The sequence below is a fragment of the Monodon monoceros genome, unplaced genomic scaffold (genome assembly GCF_005190385.1).
Source record: "Monodon monoceros isolate NGI ecotype Baffin Bay Population unplaced genomic scaffold, NGI_Narwhal_1 Super_Scaffold_18, whole genome shotgun sequence".
Classification (NCBI taxonomy): domain Eukaryota; kingdom Metazoa; phylum Chordata; class Mammalia; order Artiodactyla; family Monodontidae; genus Monodon; species Monodon monoceros.
This window is the reverse complement of record NW_021703774.1, coordinates 74,763,357-74,780,896: the sequence shown is the minus strand read 5'-3', so window position 1 is coordinate 74,780,896 and position 17,540 is coordinate 74,763,357. Positions and strand designations below refer to the sequence as shown.

The 17,540-nt window shown below is 43.6% G+C and overlaps 1 long non-coding RNA gene across 2 annotated transcripts; it reads left to right on the top strand.

Annotated features, from left to right (window-relative positions):
• Positions 1 to 2,259: 2,259 nt before the first annotated feature.
• Positions 2,260 to 17,256, top strand: LOC114899349. Of its 2 annotated transcripts, none has more exons than XR_003794554.1 (8): positions 2,260 to 2,435; positions 3,235 to 3,311; positions 9,490 to 9,605; positions 10,006 to 11,293; positions 11,911 to 12,043; positions 13,904 to 13,909; positions 15,862 to 16,045; positions 16,992 to 17,256. It is a non-coding gene; the product is annotated as an uncharacterized LOC114899349 (long non-coding RNA). The 2 variants fall into 2 exon arrangements; XR_003794555.1 differs by having other exon boundaries at positions 2,291 to 2,435; positions 3,211 to 3,311.
• The last annotated feature ends 284 nt before the right edge of the window (positions 17,257 to 17,540 follow it).

Sequence of the window (17,540 nt, the reverse complement as noted above, 5' to 3'; positions counted from 1 at the left end):
ATCCTGTGCTGTTTCTGTCCCAATCAGGAAACCCTAGCTATAGGCAGAAGAGCAGCCCTGGTCCCCATGCCCCACCTCTAGAGGCAATTCATGGTCTTTACTGGGAATTTTTGTGAGAGCCAATGTAATGGTGTGAAGTAATTAAGAGGCCAAAGGTATATTTTTAGTTATTTGAGAAGCCATGAAATGTCCCTGGAGCTTGTCAAGGTGAAGCATTCTTACTGCACGCGCAATCGTGGGTCTCTGTCGTCCGTTCTGCTTCCCCACCTTGCTGCCTGTCCGCGTCCCCTCTGCAGGCCCTGCTCAGTCTACACAGTTCACTTCCACGCACACACCTTCGGCACGTCAGCGTGTGTCCCGCAAGGTGTGCCTCTAAGGGACCAGCTGTTTGTGTTTCTGTACAGTTAGGTTTGTTCTGGTGTGTGTATTTGAGTTGTAGGCGTCTTTAGCTAAGCAAGTGGGCATCTGTGTGCGTGTTTGTTCTCAGGTGAGAGAATCTAAGCGAGGAGCAGCAGGTGCAGAGTCGTCTGCAGACAGGCTTGTACAGATTGGGCTCTGCTGGTGTTCCACAGTCTGAGTTTTACCTGTGAATGTTTCTCTCTCTCCCCGAGAGTGTTCTGAGAGTCATTTTCTCTTCCACCTTCAGCAGCACTATTTTCTCAGTAACACAAGAGCCCCGGACCACAAAAGTGAGATTTAATTTGAGCACCTCCTCTACCAGTCACGTCCACTCTACTTGCGTTCCCTTGCAAATTCTTGAGGGGCCCTAGGAAGTAGGTCGTAATCATCTCATTTGCAGTTGAGAAAACTGGGCTCACTGGTTTAAGAATTCTGACACAATCAGATCTTTACAGAGGGTCCTGGGCGGTGAAAATTTTACCTTGTGGAGAAATGAGGAGAGTACAACGAGCATTTTGTTTCATGAATTTAGCCCTGTTCCTAGGTTCTCTGGCTTTGAAGTAATAGAAGAGAACAGGGAAACAGCTAGGCATGGGGAGCATGAGATGAGAGCCCTGAAAGGAAGGCTGGGACCTGGCGTTTGTCCACTGGTCCGGCTTCGTGGGCAGCCCCACTTCCTGCTGCATCTCATAGTGCTGTGGTCACTAATGCTGTGTGGTCCCTTTGCGTCTGTCCCAAGGAGGGAGCCAAAGGCAGGCAGGAGTCTTGTGGACCCTTGCTGGGAGAGGCTGGGGATGTGGCACTCCGCGCTGCCCCCTGCTGGAGAACTTGCAGCAGTGCAGACCAACTTACCCGTTTCAAAGGAGCTGGGTTTTGAAAAGACCCCTTCATAAATCTTCATTCACTTACATTATCAGCTTATACATTTCATCATGATGACATCTGATAAACCAAGTTCATTTGGGGTTTAAATGTAACAATTTCTAATTTGCCACTCTTGCTATGAAATAAAATCACATTTGAGAGGCTGGATGCTTTTGCATGGAGAACTAATGATGCAAGATTTTTTAAAAAATCAGCGAAGGGGTGATAAAGATGTTTCATGTCAACATAATCCCGTGAAAGCCAAGGCAGTCTCTCCCACTCCTGCCCCTGCCAAAATTTTGGGATTAAATGAAGGAGATACAATAATGATGTGTAACTTCATTTCTGGGGTAAGTGGTGAGGTGTGGATCATAGCATTATTTCTTAAGGACTAATGAAGCATATGTGGTATTTTCCCTAAAACAATGTGAAATAAAATTACTTTTTTAAAGGATCTGCACTTATAAATGAAAACAAGCAAACATAACTGAAGAGGCCTTATGAGGGGGTTGGGGCAAGAGAAAATAAGTTTTAAAACAATTTTACATATTTTAAAGCTATGATCCAAAAAATTGATCCAAAATTTCTCCCAGCCTCCCTGCTCTCCTGTACTTCTTGATACTGTGATCGTGATGCAACTTCTGTCATCAGGGCAGCTTCCTGGCCATGCGACCTGTGCAGCTGCACAAGGCCCGGCTTGGTTTAATGCCCTGCTGCCACATGTTGAAATTCTTAATAATCTTCGAACAGGGGCTCCACATGTCCATTTTGTACTGAGCCCCACAGATGAAGTAGCCGGTCCTGGCTGTTGTGAGAAATTCCAGCAGCTCCACAGCAGAGCTGGGATCCTGGTCTCTATCTTTATTCTTGCTTTCTCCTTCCCAGTGGTCGGGAGTACCCTAGACAGGGTGGGTACTGTGTTCCGTTTAAACTGTCTACACTTTAGTCACTTCCTTTTCCTTTTCTGACTACTTTTAAAGTGCTGAGAGGAGAGGAAAGCTGTATTTAACCCAAAGACTCATTTATTCAGCAACCAGCAACCATTTAGAGAGTGCCTAGTGTGTGTTAAGAACTGTGCTAAGGCTGGGACCGGGAAGTGCGTGTGTGAATTGACCATTCCGTGCATTGCCATAGTGAAGGTGCGGACAGAGTGCCACGGGCCAGAGAAGAAGGTACAGTGAAGACTCCACGAAAGGTGGTTTTGAGTTTACTCTTGAAGGAGGGAGTACTTCCTGGTGGAGGGTGGTGGTAGGCTTTTAAACAGGAAGTGGGGGCAGCAAAGGCCTGCTTGTTGCAGCCAGCTGGGCTCTTCAAAGGGGGTGGAGAGAAGAAATTAGCCCAGAAAGAGAACAGGCCACGGGAGAACCTGGGGTGGCCCGCTGAGGAGTTTGAACTTCCAAGTTTTAAGCACGGGAATCTGGTGATGAGATTGGCTCTGCAGAGAGATTACTGCCCTGGGGTGTGGAGGATAGGCTGGGGGAGGGGTGAGAGAACCACAGGAAGATCACATGCAAAAACTTGCTTATTCTACGAAATCTTTAAACTCACAGACTCATCTCTTTTGCTTTAAAAAACATCAAATTGCATCATATTTCTTCTGCTGCTTAAATAAGTTGAGCCTACTGTCACTTTCTTTTCTCTAACCCAGGCCAGTCATGTTTTTCAAAATCACAAACACTTATATTTAAGAAAAGTCAAGGAATCTTAATTTGGTGGTAAAATTTTAATGACACATTTAAAGCAAACAGTTTATAGAGCCCAGAAGCCGGTTTGTGGCCCAATATTTTATATTGGAGGGAGTTAAATCATAAACTAGATTAAAAAGAAGGTATGCTATGAGGATTGTGTAAATTAAAAAAGCCTCTCTCTCTCTCTCTCTCTCTTTTTCTCTCTCTCTCTCTCTCTCTCTCTCCCTCACATGGCTCCTTATCTGGGTTACTGTAACAGACCCGATCTGTTTTCTGCCTATAGGTAACCACACTTCAACTGTTAACTTTCTGGCTCAGTACTTAGTTGTGCTTGGCAACCAATACTGCCAGAGGAAGAAGGTGAGTATATGATCACAGAAAGAAGATAAAGAGAAGGTTCAGAAATGAGTTCCTCACACGTATTTAAAAATTCAGTTATTTCACCAAACATACAAGAACTCAGGCTTCCCTTGCAAAATCCCCCCTCAGAGCCTGAAGCAATTATGAGGGACCCCAGGGTTCCAAATAACAGGTTAAAAAAAAACAAAAACAAAAAACCCAGCCTTAGGAAAGTGCAGGTCTTCCCCATGACGGGGAGAGGGGGACAGGACTGGACTGGTTTGATGTGTGGCTCTTCATACTGTACAACCTGCCCACAGCTCTGTGCTAGACTCCCTCTTTCTTTCTCCTGTGGCTGGAGCTAGGGTCAAAGGCAAAAAGGACTTAGAAATCTCAGTGGTATTCAGTGTCCAGTTAATTAGTGTTGAGGGTGGATTTAACTTTTCAAAAAAATTTTTTTTTTTTTTTTTTTTTTTGGTCACAGCCTAAGTTTCTTCCGTTGAAGACTCCTGGGAGCCTGTATTTATTTCTCAGTCTTTGCCAAGCTTTCAGGAGCTTTCATTTTCTCCGCTTCCCACATAGAAACCCCACAGCTCCACCGAGAGTTTCTTTTCCTGGAAACTCTCGCCCTTCCCCATGAATCAGTCTGATCTAAGCATGTGCTTTCGGCTGGGCTTTAAGATCTCTGGAGCTCTGGCCTCTGGCGGCTCAGTTCCCAGCATCAAATGCAGTCCAGCCGGGCCCAGCACCTTGCTAGACACTGAGTCATCACCATTGCCTTCACTCAAAGTGTATTTGGTTACAGGGAATCATGGATTACTGTGATTTATTTTGTTCTCCAAACTGCAAAAGTTCTTCCAAGGCTTTGGTGAAGTTCTCTGTTACAGCTGTCAGTAGTTGAGCTATTAAAAAATTTTATACACACACACAGATTTATTTATACAAATGTATATGTACTTTTAGTATACTACAGTATGTAAATAATTAAATGCTAGTTTTGAAATGTCAATACACTGTCATAAAGATTAGTTTGTCTTTTCCTTGTCAATGAAGCTAGAGAATTCCTACAGTCCTCTTCATTCCTATTATACTTAGTGTCTGCAAGGCCTTTAAAATATAATCATTATTATTTAAAAGTGTAATAATACCAATAAGGAAATACAAGGATCACATCCATACAAAGTATGAACTAGGCGTCACTTGGCCCAGGAAAGAAATGGTCTTTAGCATTATATAACAGAATCCATGGTTTCAGCAAGGGCCTTATAAGAAACATTGGGCATTTATCTTAGATCCTGCACTGTGCTGGGCACAGTGGAGTAAAAGGAAAGTATAACAGCTGCCTACAAGGAGCCTACATCTAATTGAAGAGATATATACTAGCAATGGCTGTAAAATAGAACTGACACCTTCACATCCTTCAGGTCTCAGCTTAATTGTTACCTCCTCAGAAAGGCCTTTTCTGATTACCCCATCAAAACATCCACCCATCCTCAGTGCGCACACGCACACACACACATATACACATCATCATTTTGTAGCACAACATCCTATTTGTGTCCTCTACAGCAATTGTTTATTCTATCTCACCCACTCCATGAAGTCAGGAACCGAATTTTTCTTGCTCATCACTTGTTCACGAGCATCTAGCATAGTACCTGCATTCTAAGAGCAATCAGTAAATATTTATTCGGTGAATGAAAGAAAGGAAGGATCAGCGTGAGTTTGGGTGGCCAGGAAAGATTTTGTATGGCTGTGGTACTTGAGGTGGTCTCTATAATAAAGCGGGGGTGGGGGGGCGGGGGATACACAGAAGGACAGCACACATGAGGGAATGGAGTGGGAATGAACCGGTGAAGACAATCAGGCTAGTTGACATTGAAGCGAACAGCTTAACCAAAATAGATCATTTGAGTAATAGAATGTGAGATGGAAAAGACAGGGAAAGAAGAATGGCCCCAAAAGGCAAGAAAAGAAATTTCATTTTGACGTGGGAGGCAGTGGGAAACCACTCTTTGGTCTTGATCAGGGGAATTACATGGTAAATATTTTATAAAATGAGTCTGGCAGGGGCATGCAGAATGGATTGAAGCAAGCAGCCCCAAAGCTGGAAGAGCTGACTGGCAGCACGCACAAGTCATCCAGGGATGAGGAAGTAAGGCTGCTGGCAATGGCAGTGAAGAGTAAAGGGTAAAGCCAAGAAGGCTGTGAAGGAAGAGCCCTGAAAACATCATTAGATATTGGGGGAAAGAAGAAGGAGGAGTCAAACAATGCCAAGACTGAGAAAATGAAAGGAAGCTAGAATCATGGTGTCGGAAAGGACCCACCTACTGCCCTACAGCGTTCCTGACAGGTGGCCACCCAGTACCGGGAGGCCATTCTACTGAATGTCATCAGTTCTAATATTTAGAAAATTCTGCCACACGAAGAATCAGCCTTCTTTTAGCTTTCTGTCTATCCCAATTCTGCTCTTAAGAGTAAATACAGAATAAAGACAGTCCTTATTTCACAGGCCAGCCTTTCAGGTAGTTGAAAACAATTATTCTGTCCCTCTTAATTTTCTTTTTCCCAGGCTAAATCCCCTTATTCATCAACCAAGAACCGTGAGGTCTGGTTTTGAGTTCCCTAACAGTTCTCACAGTTTTATCCTGCTTTATTACAGCTTATAAACTCCTTGAAAGTACAATACCGAGAACTGAAGAGAGCGGTGCCCCAGTCTTGTCTGATCAGCACTGAGCACAGTGAGACCGTTACCTCCTTTTACCTGAACACGGTTCTACAAATAGGGGAAAGTGATCTTTAAAAAAAATATATTTCTGCTGTGGGGTTACTTTGGAATTTTAGGAAATGAAAACGCCAAGATCTTTTTCATGTAAAATAAGTCATTGCCCTAATCCTATATCAATTTTGCTTATTTATATTCTGCATTCAGAATTTTACAGTTATTCCTCCTTAATTTCAATATTAATTTTAATCCATTGTTCCAGAATCTTAAAGTCCTTAGAAAATTGTTCTAACATTGTTTGTTTTGGTTCTCTCCAAGTGATGAAAGGGCCCAGAATAAAGTCCTGAAGTTCACAATTACTCTTTTTTTTCCACCTATTTCTTTTTATTGTGCTAAAAATGAACTAACATAAAATTTACCATTTTTTTTTTTTTTAAAGAAGATGTTGGGGGTAGGAGTTTATTAATTAATTAATTTATTTTTGCTGTGTTGCGTCTTCGTTTCTGTGCGAGGGCTTTCTCTAGTTGTGGCAAGCGGGGGGCCACTCTTCATCGCGGTGCACGGGCCTCTCACTGTCGCGGCCTCTCTTGTTGTGGAGCACAGGCTCCAGACGCGCAGGCTCAGTAGTTGTGGCTCACGGGCCTAGTTGCTCCGCGGCATGTGGGATCCTCCCAGACCAGGGCTCGAACCCGTGTCCCCTGCATTAGCAGGCAGATTCTCAACCACTGCGCCACCAGGGAAGCCCCCATTTTAACCATTTTTAAGTGTACAATTCCGTGGTAGTAAGTATATCATTGTGGTTCAACCATCACCACCATCCCTCTCCAGGACTCTTCATCTTGCAAAACTGAAACTCTGTGCCCATTAACAATAACTCCCTGTTTCCTCCTCCCTCCAGCCCCTGGCACCCAGCATTCTACTCTCTGTCTCTATGAATCTGACTGCTCGAGGTGCCTTGAATAAGTGGAATTATCATATAGTATTTGTCCTTTTGTGACTGGCTTATTTCACTTAGCATAATTTCTTCAAGGTTCATCCGTGTTATAGCATGTATGAGAATTTCCCTCCTTTTTAGCACTGAGTAATATCCATTGTGTGTATATATCCCATTTTTTTTAATCCATTCCTCTTTTGGAAATGGACACTTGGGTTACTTCCATCTTTTGGCTGTTGTGAATAATGCTGCTATAAACGTGGGTATACAAATATCTGTTTGAGTCCCTGCCTTAACTTTTTTTTCTTTAAATAATTTTTTTTTTTTTGCGGTATGCGGGCCTCTCACTGTTGTGGCTTCCCCCGTTGCAAAGCACAGGCTCTGGGCATGCAGGCTCAGCGGCCATGGCTCACGAGCCCAGCCGCTCCGCGGCATGTGGGATCTTCCTGGACCGGGGCACGAACCCGTGTTTCCTGCATCGGCAGGCGGAATCTCAACCACTGCGCCACCAGGGAAGCCCTTTAGTTAATCTTTAATGTAAGTCAACTTCATTAACTTACAGAAGTAGAATTGCTGGATCATATGGTAATTCTAAGCTTGATTTTTTTGAGGAATTGCCAGTTTTCCACAGTGGCTATACCCATTTTGCATTCCCACCAGGAATGTACAAGGCTTCCAATTTCTCTGCATCCTTGCCAACACTTGTTATTTTCTGTTTGTTTGTTTGTTTGTTTGTTTAATAATAGCCATCCTAATGGGTGTGAAGTGGTTTGGGTTTACATTGTCCTGATGACTAGTAATGCTGAACATTGTTTCACGTGCTTATGGGCCATCTGTATATCTTCTTTAGAGAAATGTCTATTCAAGTCCTTTGCCCTTTTTTTTCTTTTAACATCTTTACTGGAGTATAATTGCTTTACAATGGTGTGTTAGATTCTGCTTTATAACAAAGTAAATCAGCTATATATATACATATATCCCCATATCTCCTCCCTCTTGCGTCTCCCTCCCACCCTCCCTATCCCACCCCTCTAGGTGGTCACAAAGCTCCAAGCTGATCTCCCTGTGCTAAGCGGCTGCTTCCCACTAGCTATCTATTTTACATTTGGTAGTGTGTATAAGTCCATGCCACTCTCTCACTTCGTCCCAGCTTACCCTTCCCCCTCCCTGTGTCCTCAAGTCCATTCTCTATGTCTGCGTCTTTATTCCTGTCCTGCCGCTAGGTTCTTCAGAACCTTTTTTTTTTTTTTAGATTCCATACATATGTGTTAGCATACGGTATTTATTTTTCTCTTTCTGACTTATTTCACTCTGTATGACAGTCTCTAGGTCCATCCACCTCACTACAAATAACTCAATTGCATTTCTTTTTATGGCTGAGTAATATTCCATTGTATATATGTGCCACATCTTCTTTATCCATTCATCTGTCGATGGGCACTTAGAATGCTTCCATATCCTGGCTATTGTAAACAGAGCTGCAATGAACATTGTGGTACATGACTCTAGAGCTAATCAATGAATTTGGTAAAGTAGCAGGATACAAAATTAATGCACAGAAATCTCTTGCATTCCTATACATTAATGATGAAAAATCTGAAAGAGAAATTAAGGAAACACTCTGATTTACCATTGCAACAAAAAGAATAAAATACCTAGGAATAAACCTACCTAAGGAGGCAAAAGACCTGTATACAGAAAACTGTAAGACACTGGTGAAAGAAATTAAAGATAATCCAAACAGATGGAGAGATATACCATGTTCTTGGATTGGAAGAATCAACATTGTGAAAATGACTATACTACCCAAAACAATCTACAGATTCAGTGCAATCCCTATCAAATCACCAATGGCATTTTTCACAGAACTGGAACAAAAAGTTTCACAATTTGTATGGAAACACAAAAGACCCCGAATAGCCAAAGCAATCTTGAGAAAGAAAAATGGAGCTGGAGGAATCAGGCTCCCTGATTTCAGACTATACTACAAAGCTACAGTAATCAAGAGAGTATGGTACTGACACAAAAACAGAAATATAGATCAATGGAACAGGATAGAAAGTTAAGAGATAAACACACACACATATGGTCACCTTTGCCCTTTTTTGACTTGGGTTGTTTGTGTCTGTTGAGTTGTAGGAGTTCTTTATATATTCTGGGTATCAATTCCTTATCAGATACATGATTTGTATCTCCCATTCCATGGGCTACCTTTTCACTGTTGATAGTGTCCTTTGAAGCACAAACTTTTAAAATTTTGATGATGTCCAACTTATCCACTATTTTTCTTTCATGTGCTTTTGGTGTCATATCCAAGAAATCATTGCCAAATCCAATGTCATGAAGCCTTCCTCCTGTTTTCTCCCAAGAGTTTTATAGTTAGAGCTAATCTTTACATTGGCATCAATTCAGTAATTCATTAATATTTTAAGTATACTTTTGCAATCACTTATAAATCTATTATCATCCAGTTTACATTTTCCACCTACCCATTAAGAAATTAATCCTTTTATCTATTCTTTTAATCGGTACCTACAAAGCTAAGAATTATGGATACAGCAGTGAAGTGGTCAGGAATGGTCCCACCCTGCCCTCACCGAGCTCATAGCCTATTGATTGAAGAAGCCAGACACTGAACGGGTGATTACAAGCACAGGTATGACATGAAAGAAAAGGAAACTGCCAACATGTAAGACTGAGAAACATAAACTAAACAAAAAGATTTTATCAATTTCTTGGGAATCTTTGACTTATTGGTCTATTAACCCAAACAAAAAAATACTTTAGCTAACTACTGACTCCGAATGGTAATTATTGCTTTCTTCTCTAAGTGCTCACAGACTTTTATTAGTTTCAGAGTCCACTCTAGGCTCTACCGGGGGCCAAGGAGCTCTTGGTCTTCAGATTCTGGAATCTAACATTTCACGGGTTTAAAAAAACTAGGACCACATTTGCCATTGTATTTTTGGCTCTCTGAGACTCAAAATCTGAAAATATCTTAATTTCTCATAGATAATTCTCTGAAGTAACATTTATAACTTCTTTATCTACCTCAGGGTATTATTCACTGGATATGAAGATCTGAAGTTAAAAGCAACCCGGTGTTATGTGCTCACCTCTTTAAGGTTTTGATCCCTCCTAACCATGTTTGTTTGGCCATTTTTGGCTTGAAGATTGGTTCCCTTTACAGCAAAGAGAGGAGAATTTGGAGTTAAGTGATTTCATTTTGTCTCTCTCCTTTATTAAATCTTTTCCCCCAGATACTTGGGCCTATATTTTACTTTATTATTATATTCTCAGAATATAGTTTAAAAGCAGTTAGTTTCCCCTCCTCACCCCACCTTACCCAAGCCTCAGGTATCACGGATAAAAATTGGGGGAGTTGGGGACAAGTGCTTGTTGGGGGTTGAGGAAGTGCTGAGTATGAAGTGAGTGATTGTGAAGTGAGTGGCATCTATGTGTGCACAGCTGGAAGTAAAGGCAGGGGGATGAGAGGTTTGGATTGGTTATGGAGATGTGAATTTTTCCACATGGAGATGAGTATAGATTATCTGTCCATGGAAGTGGGAGAAAAGAGAGTCACATGGAAGGCCAAGAACTAAGTCATGAAGGATTGGCACAGTCAGAAGCGGGGAGAAGTTTCAACCAAAGAAACTGAAATTCATAGAATAGGAAGAAAGCTTAGAAATGATCTAGCCCACCTCTCTCGTGTAACTGATGAGGAAATGGTTGTCCAGATAAAAAAGAATCAGTCAGTGGAATAGCGACAAATGTATAGAGTTGTGTAAGTCCTGAGAGGGTGGGAAAGTGGTTTTCAAGAAATAGGAGATGGTCCACAGGGCCAAATGGTACAGAGGAATTGAAGAATGAGAGGGCACTAAGGATGGGCCTCAAAATTGATTAAATGATGCTTTGGTCTTCCAGAGTACAGTTTTGATAAAGCAAAAAAAAAAAAAAAAAAGGAAGCCAGATTGCAAGGGTAAGTATCAGGGAAAAGGGTGGGTTTGAGTGTGAAAGAGACAAGGAGACAGATATAATGAGTTATAATACACTCAGTAGGTTTGGCAGTACTAGGCAAGAGAAATAAGATGATAGCTAGAAATAAAGTTTAAGACAATGGAAATATTACTACTTTAAGACAGAAAGGAAGGAACCAATTGAGTGGGAGGGATTGAGGATGCAAGAGTACTCCTACCATCCTTGGCAGGAAGATCACAAGAAGCAGAAAAGGAACCAGAGCACAGGTGGATGTAAGCTTTGGAAGATACTGGAAAGTGAAAAGAAGAAGGTACCACATGTGGTGAAGGAGGCAAAGCAAAAGGAAAGCCACATCCCAGAGGACAGGTATGGGGATATGGGGAGAAAACCAAGCTGAACTCAAGGTCCAAGGTGGGACTCTGAGTCCTGCCTCTGCCTCTCCCTGGAACACTGACTTTGATCCCTCAGAGCTTTGTTCCCTCGGAGCCAGCAGCTTTACATTTGGATGTCACAGTTTTTATGAGACGGATATCAGGTAACATACATGCATATGCCTTGTACAAGCTGAGTTATCAAAGCATTTTTGAGATTCATCCCGGGGCTCACAATGCAAAAAGAGAAGATCTGAAATGGCTGCGCTAGTGAGTAAATTCAAAAGTTCACAAGATGTGTGCTGGCTGGGCAGTAGGAAGGTTCTAGCTGGAGCTGGAAATTGTGTTTCTTTGTTCAGAAGAGAGACCCAGGGAGCCCTCTTGCTGCTCTCCTGGGCACTGAAAGGCAGCACAGAAAAACCTTAGAGAAAGAAGCACCAGAGTGTAAATTCTGAGATGGGATGGTGGGAGCAGTAGCAAGAAGGTACTATTTCAAGGGCCACTATTCCCTGGAGTCTCAAAGCCCAACCGGCCCAAGGTGATGGTAGCAACACTTTTAACAGGGTTATACTGAGGTCACCAGATTCTCAAGCACTCCCCTCTTCTTTAAAGTTCAGAATCATCAAATTAGAGGACCAAACCCCATCCTTGACCACATGAAAAACAAAACGAGGCCTGCCTCTGACTCAGACTGTTCACCGGGAATGAAGGATGCTGTGGAATCATAGGAGCACGGATTCTCAGGGTGGGTAGAGACTTTAAAGGCCATTTATTCCACCACCTGGCTGGTGTGCGACCCTTTTCCATAGTCTGGCAAAATGCCAGTGTAAGCTCAAAATCCTCCAGTGACAGCCCAGTTCATGCATGGCAGCTCTGATTATTTCATCGACTATCCTTATATTGATCTAAAGTCTATATGTCCCTATAGCTTACATACCGGTCTGAGTGTGGTCCTTGGGATCCACATAAAAAAATCTTCGATGTGCCCTCAGCATCTCCATTCCTCCCCCTTGATGGTCCTTTTCCAGTTGACATGTTTGTCTGTCTCTGCTACCAAGTCTGGCTCTCAGATCTGAGCACAGCTCTCTGGGTGTGCTCCGGGCTGCACAGGACAAAACAGGGCCATCACCTCCTTCATTTCAGGGACCAGTGCAGACACAGCACACTTAGAATTTTGAGGAACACGTCATATTATTGATTCACACTGAACAAATTGCTCACTACAACCCCTATACTGTTGTGGGCAACTGATTGTGAGATCAAGAACTCTGTATTTATCCCTAGTAAGTTACATCTTGTAATATTTGGCCCAGGAACAAAAGAAAGGTATCAACATGGACATATCTAACATACTTATCATTTATTCACTCTCATTCATTCATTCATTCAATAAGCTGTTCCTCCCAGTTTTATGCACTTAGTAAATGTGACTAGCCTGCACTCTACGTTTATTCAGTTATATTTTTACGCAAACTGTTGAAAAACATGTCCAAAAGGGCAGAGGCCTACTGTACAACATGAAACCTCTCCCTGAAGAATGATTGACCACTGATTTAGTTACTTTATTAATTCAGAAAATTCACTCAATTAATATGTGTTGAGGCTGCATGCGCCAGGTCATGATCTATGTGCTGGAGAAACACACAGCAGTGAACAAACCAGACAAGGTTCCTGCTGATTATAGAGGGAGAGACAGGATAATGCTAATACTACTACTAATAATAACTAACATTTATCGAGCATTTCCTATGTGCCAGGTATTTTTCTAAACACTTTACATGTTTATTCTTCACAAAATCTTATGAAGTAAATACAGTACTGTCATTATTCCCATTTTATAGATTAAGTGTTCTGAGGCACAGAGGAGTTAAGACACGTGCTCAAGATCACACAGATCCTAACGGATGGAGCATCAGCCTAGGCTGTCTGGCTCCAGAGCCTGTCTGTTTAACCACTGAGTTTCTATTGTGTCTCTGCAAAAATAAACACTAAATTAAACATACACATAAACACATAAGGAAATATTCTCATACAAAAAAGTCGCATTTAAGCTGAGGTCTGAATGACAAGAGGGAGCCAACGTCTCAAGAACTGAGGGAAGAGCAAGAGGTAGGAGAGGTGGGCAGAGGGCCTATCATGAGGGGCCTCTTGTACTAGGGGAATGCTAGGGATATAGCTATAGGAACTCAAGCGTTCATAAATATGCCTAATTGCTTCAGTATTCAGCCTACACATGATCATTTTTTCCACAAATATAACGTGAATGATTTCCATTCCTAATCCCCACACGTGATCAAAGATGCCCCCTTTACATTCTGACAGTTCCCTTCTAGCTGTCACCATCACTGGTGTGTACCAAGACACACTCTGGACCCACAGTCAAGATTCAGCATCCATTACATCTGCATCGTGCTATGTGATCTTGGCCAAGTCACAGCCTCTCTGATCTTCAGTTTCTGGGGATTTTGCCCATTGCTCCAGAATGCCACCTTACACCTAGAACTGAACCACTAGGGTGTTAAGCATCTGGGGACACTTTGATCTAGGGAGCAATCACTCTTTCAACCTTTCTCCTTCCTGATCTCTTCCATCCTTCTCCCCACAGGCCCAGGTAAGCTGTGTCTAACATGATGCATCTGGCTTCCATTACTAGCAGCTCCAGGGACTGCTCTCTCATCTCCCAGAAGCCCTGCTGGTTTGACCCCATCAAGTTCTACTTACCCAAGTGTTATACAACCCTCCCCTTAATTACACACTCAATCAGTTCCTCCCGATCTCAGCAATTTGTGGTCTCTGGGCATCCCCTGGCTGCTTTTCTGGAGGTAGCTCCCAGGCTGGGCCTTGGCAAGCCTCTGAAGCACTGACTGGGTTTCTAAGGCCAGAGTTGAAAGCCTTGCTGCTATTTCACACTCTATTTCCTTCCAAATTAATTCTCTGATGAATACTGTCCTTTGCAGTGATTCAGTACAGGCCATTTTCTTACATCTTTCCTTTACCTTTGACACTTTTAATCTCTCTTGAATCCAGATTTTCCTCCGTGGAAAACCTGCCTCAGGGGAAAATGCCCTGCTTTCCAACCTATATAAACAGACCTACCCCGCAGCACACTTCCTTTACTGGTTTACCTAGGCCCTACTTTTGATTTCAAAGCACATGCCTGCACTCTCTAAACATCCCTACACCACAAGGAGCAACTCAAAACTTCAGGGCATATAACAAGCTGCTGAATTGTAGTTTCTCTAAGCCCCAAGTACATGAAGATGCAGATTCAAAGTTTGTACTTAAGAAGCTACCACGTTCCAGACCCTTTTATATAGTGATTTTGTTTTACACTCTCCACCACTTTCCCTCTCCAACGTGCAGAGAGTATCATCATCCTCAATATACAGATAAAGAGAGGCTTGGCCATTACGTGAGTGGCCCACGGTCACAATATACAGATAAAGAGAGACTTGGCCATGTTACGTGAGTGGCCCACGGTCACAGAGCACGGGAAAGTGGTAAAGGTGGAATTCAAGTCCCTGGTTCTTCACTCCAAGGTGGGTGCTCTCTTACCATCCCACAAGTGGCTTAAGTGCCTCTAAAACAGTCACCAGGATCTTAACCCCCAATGGCAGGCCATCTAGGATGGGGCGCCCACCGCCACGGCTGCCTGAGGAACACTCAGAAGGAGCCACAAAGAGGCTTTTCTGGCAATAATTTGAGCAATGCCTCACGTTTTTATAACACTTTTTACATTATGAAGTGCTTTACACATGTGGCCCCTGGGATAGTTCTGTGAGGGAGGCGCTATATTTGAGTCCCACCATACAAACGAGGATATGCAGGCTTGTTAATGGAAAGTTAACAGAATGTCCAAGGTCACACAGGAAGTACATACAGAGGTAGGACTTGAACTCACAGCTCGTGACTCCAAGACCAGTTCTCTCTCAAGTCCTTACACATTAGTTTGGATTTTTGCTTCAGAAATGGAGATTCCATGCCACTAGCCCTCTTCCACCACCTCCCACCTTCAGGGAAGTGTGCATTTCAAAAGCCAGGTGGAGAGAAAGGAGCTCAGGGAAGAGCAGCTTTTTATTGGGGAAAGTGTTTCTCCCCTCTCTCCACTCACCCTTGGACAGGGACCAGGTTCCTAGAGGCTGGCGGGGTGGACTGAGAGGGTCAGGACTGCATGGCTGGTCCCCTTGGCCACTAGAAGTCAGGGTCTGAACAGAGCACACAGCCTCTCCCCAGACAATTCTCCAGCCAGCCAAAGGGACTCACACTTGCCCTAGCAGACCCAGGGTACACAGCGAACCACAGCTCTTGGCCCCAAAGCTGAAGAATGATACGTCCCTGGCATATAGTAAACAAAGTAGTTGCTCTTAGCCCCTCCCAGCCTCCTTCGCAGGTACATGGGCAGTGCCCTAGAGGAGTCCAGCTAAGGAAAAGGGGTGCCAGGTATCACTTACAAAGACCCAAGTTTCTTATAATAAATACAAACAGGTCACCATGCCAAGACCCAGTGCTCTGAGGCCTGGGGGTGGGGTGGGATGGGAACTCTTTCTTCCTCCCTCTCTCCAGGTGGAACTTTCAGAGTTTTGATGTCCTTGCTGTTCTTTTAAACTGTCTACATGCAACTATTAAAGGGGTGCCAGCACAGAGCAATGCCTGGCCCTGTCTACTAACAGCTATTTCATCCCACTGCGTACCAGACCAAGAGCTCTTGAGTAAGATAAGCCATGAGGCCCTCAGGAGGGTTTGGCAGGTGAGTTCCCCATGAAATCAGCCTACCCGAGCAAGCCCGGTTATGTGGGGGAAGAGGAGTGACCGCTCTCCTCTATCCTGGGAGGCCCTTTACTTTGCCATCCAAGGATGAGATCCCCTCTGGAAATTATTTTAACCTTAACAACACTCATTTTCAAAAGCATTAAGAGAAAGGAGTCAAGGGCAAGGGCTGGTTAGGAGTTTATGAAGTGCTTTGCACATCCACCCTCAGAACAAATCGTCAGGGAGGCAAATAGCAACATCACTGTTTTATAGTTGGGAAAGCATAAGCTCTGAGAAGTTAAATGACTTGCCCACAGCTGCACAACTGGTGGGCGAGGGGCCAGAGTTCTCCCGCACACACAGGCTCACTCTCCTCCGTAAGGGCAGGCACTGCCTACGAAGAGGGTGGCTGGAAAGAACAATCCCAGTTTCCTACTAGTTGAGGAAACCTGTTACAGCTAAGAATCTAGTGGGGAAGAAATAGCCAAAGGGCAAAAAGGAAAGTTTGAACGCCCTTATATTTACTCAATTCTCACAACAACCCTAATTAGTAGGTATAATTATCTCTGTTTTACATGAGAGGAAAAACAGGCTCAGAGACACCTGTCCAAGGGTCACAAATACTAGCTTCAGAATTTGAACCCAGTAGAAGCCGCGTGTTTTCTTTACTCCATGCTTCCCCCTGGTGGTGAGTGGGGAAGAGTACATAGAAGCCCCTTTGTGCAAAGCGGAAACAAGGAGAGGGAGAGGTCAGAATCCATTCAGTAGATCTTGGCTGAAGTCCACTTTGTGCCACGTCTTGTGCTTGGCTCTAGGAACACAATAATGGACAAGACAGGCAGCCCCCTACTGAGGGACAAACAGAAACACGGGAGGCATCAAGATGAGAGGGATAGGGACTTCCCTGGTGGTCCTGTGGTTAAGACTCCACACTTCCAATGCAGGGGGTACGGGTTTGATCCCTGATCGGGGAACTAAGATCCCACATGCCACAAGGCACGGCCAAAAAAAGAAGAAGAAGAAGAAGAAGGAATTCTCAAGACAGCAATGTAGAAACCCTGCCTGAGTTTCCAACCATCAGACCCAAGATGGCAACACCATCTCTTACCTGAGCCTACTTCCTAAAGACTTGCTGGTCCCCAGGATTGTGTGAGCCAACTTCTTAAAATAAATGTCTCTCTCTCTCCTTAAAAAAAATTGCTTAATTTAAAAAAAAAAAAAAAAAAAAGATGAGAGGGATACATGGGCAAAGGGAGGGTGTGTCGGGGGCCAGGGGAGGAAACAGTGTGTCACAAGAGCCAGAGGAGCGGGACTAACTGTTCTTGAAAGAGTTCAGTCTGGCCGGGGGGCGATGCATGAGGGGGTGTGAGGGACGAGGCTGGAGATATAAGCAGGGGCCACGTCTCAAAGGGTAACGGAGCACAAGAAAGGGAGTGTCCCGTTAGGAAGGCACTGAGTAACCTGGGAGGATGATTATGGGCCCAGGAGAGCAG